Genomic DNA, 3,150 nt, shown 5'->3' with positions numbered 1-3,150 from the left:
TATGGCATCTGAGGCCTTAAGCTAATATGATGTAGGTATATACAGTAGTGCAAATAATTTGGGTGGAGTTAAGAATGTTAGTGTGAGTGGTAAGAGTGATTGATGTTAATTATACAGTATGCTGCGAAATAATAGAATATTCATATTTCATTATATATATTACAAAACTTTAAATAATTTATTAGTATTATTAAGTTATTAAATGAAGAGTTTTTGAGTAGGTCTGAAGGTGTTGCGTTTGGAAGTGAAAGTCGGTAGGTGTCGAAAATTGTGCATGTATCAAGGATGTGTTGGGTACTGATTGTTTGACTATTGCAAAATATACAGACGTTGGACAGGCTCTTGTCAATTAGGTGTTTATGTGTGAGACTATTGTGTCCTAGTCTTAGTCTTATAATTTTTGTTTGGTCTTTTCTAGTCAGAGAGGTTGAACTGATTTTTAAGTAGTCGTTGATTGTCTTGCAGTTTTGTGATATGTTTGACTACCATTGTGAGTGATTGTTGTTATCATATTGGTGTTTTTGGAGGAAGTGTGATTATGATTATTTATGTCCGAGAAGACTACATTGGGTGTAATTGTGAGTGGTGCGTTTATAGCATTTTTAGCTGCTACGTCGGCACATTCGTTGCCGGGTATCTGTACGTGACCTGGGATCCAAATTAATTTTAGCTTATTTGGTTTCTCTAGAAAAGACCTACGAATTGAGTTGGAGTAGAAGTCTTGATTATTTAGGTTTTTTATTGAGTCAATAGAAGAGAGGGAGTCAGTGCAAATTGCGAATTTAGCTGGTAACTTTGTTGCGTATTTCATAGCTTCATGAATGGCTATTAGTTCGGCAGAGAAATTTAGCTATAGATGGGTAGGTGTGAGATTTTTATAATTTTTTTGTTTTGAATTATGCTGTAGCTAACTTTGGTGCTGATTTTGGAACCGTCCGCATATAAGAATTTGAAATTACGGAGTTTTCCGATAGTTGCGTAAAATTGCTTTCTAAATACTAGTGGTGGAGTAACGTTTTTTTTTTTTTTAAATGGGCTAGATTTGTGTTTATTGTTGAGTGGTCCAGTTTCCAGTGAGGAGTTTGGGAGTTTAAAATTTAATGGGATGTCGAATTGTTTTGCTAAGTTCGTTATCCTATTTAGGCAGGATGGAGTTTTATTAATTATTTTTTGAGGATTTTTGGATAGGAGCATGGGAAGAGGGGACTAATCGTTGATTATGACCGATTTTATAAGTGTAGCTGTACTAAAATCTCTATTGGTGTTAAACGGTAGGATATTGGCCTCGGAGTTAAGGGATATGATTGGAGTTGTTTTGAAAGCGCCAAGGACTGTGTGTATGCTAGAACTGATGGTTAATTCACCTTTTTGGTAGTCGATTTTGGCGCGTACGCGTATAGGTATATGCCGTCGTTGATTTTTGATATAACCAACGCTTATACTACTAATAGTAATGACACTGTGTTGCAATTGTATTTTGTACTTGCGAGGCATTTTATGATGTCGAGTCGTTTTTCAAGTGCAGATACCATTTGTATCTATTATTAAATATAAGTCCGAGTATTTTTAGGTTGTAAACAGAGGTTATGTTGATGTTGTTGCAGAGTGTTAAGCTGTGAGTTGTGATTTCTACATTTGTGGATGTGTTTGCATTTTTGTAGTGATAGTTGGGCCCCTGAGTATTGGGACCAGTTGGTAATGTCGTTATGTAGGTTGCTGAGATCTATCGGAGTATTTTTTGTTCATTTTTTTTTTTTTATAATAATGAAGTCGTCAGCGTATGCCAGGAAGTTTAATTCCTTGTGAAGGGAAATGATATTACTAAGCTTACTGGAAGCAATGAGGAAGAGTATAACGGATAATGGTGATCACTGTGGGATACCATTCTGTAGGGGATATTGTTGAGAATAATGTGAATTTATTTTTATTTTGATAGTTCTGTTGGTCAGATAATTCTCTATGTATCAGAAAATTTTTGGGTCGATATTCCAGAGTCTAAGTTGTTCCAAAATGGCGTGTAATCCCACTTTGTCGAAGGCTTTGGAAAAGTCTAGAGAAACGATTGATATGTGATTTTTGGCCGATAGGGATTGAGTGATTTGATAGTCTAGATATACTAGAAAATCWGACACTGATTTTCCCTTCCTGAACCCCATCCGATACTATGTATGAGTTTGTCTGTGGCGACAAACCACCATAATCTATTGGCAATGATCTGGTCTATTACTTTTGAGCAGCATGGAATAGGTCGATACGATTTAATTAAGGTTGTAATGGGGCTTTGTCCATAGCTGAGGTATGCTCAGCCGCTCCAGGGTCAGCCGTGGGACCCACGAAYCCTTAGCAAAGAATATTTACTCTTTGTAATAGACAGATCCACACCCCTTATGTGGACCAGCTTATATTTATATGGCGAGTCAGGTGGAATCGATTGGATTTGGTGTGTCAGGCGTTGGTTCTTGTCGAAGTCGTCACGGTAATTACTGTAAGGTGGTGGTACTTCTATATTCTGGTGAGGAGTAGTCACTCCCAGACACGGTGCTGACTGTACGGTACAGTGCAGTATTCTATGGATCCCCTGCGAAGGAGAAATATTAATATGTCAACCGAACGCGTTGACCTACGGTTAGCAACCCCTCGACCACTGTGTCTTTTCTCTAGTCTTACCTGCGAGTCACCTGTTAATCGCGTTAGTTTGGTAACGGTGTTCTATCGTGTGCAAGCAGTGGTACTGACGCTGTTCCAGGCAGCGCAGCTATAACTGATATAGTAACGGTGCACTAATGTGCAGGCGGCGGTATTGACCCTGCTCGAGGCAGCGCAGCTGTGATCGATTAAGTTATACAGTAGAGTAATTGCGAGCACTGGTATTACACAAATTTGGTGTAATACCTTTCCACCRCAATGCCTGCGAATCCTCACAAAATACCTAGTTCTGCTGTATAAAGCGGAGGCATTGTGAGCACTGGTATCACACCGAGGTGTAATACCTTTTCACCGCAGTGCCTGCGAATCCTAACAAAATACCTAATTCTACTGTATATAAGGCAGAGCCATTGCGAGCACTGGTATCACACCGAGGCGTAATTCCTTTTCAACGCAATGCCTGCGAGGCCTAACAAACTACCCAACTCTAACTGCGTGCACTGG

Source organism: Bactrocera latifrons, unplaced genomic scaffold, assembly GCF_001853355.1.
Source record: "Bactrocera latifrons isolate USDA-ARS-PBARC rearing strain unplaced genomic scaffold, ASM185335v1 scaffold_1543, whole genome shotgun sequence".
NCBI classification, from domain to species: domain Eukaryota; kingdom Metazoa; phylum Arthropoda; class Insecta; order Diptera; family Tephritidae; genus Bactrocera; species Bactrocera latifrons.
The sequence above is the reverse complement of the archived record's forward strand: the minus strand, read 5'-3'. Positions refer to the sequence as shown.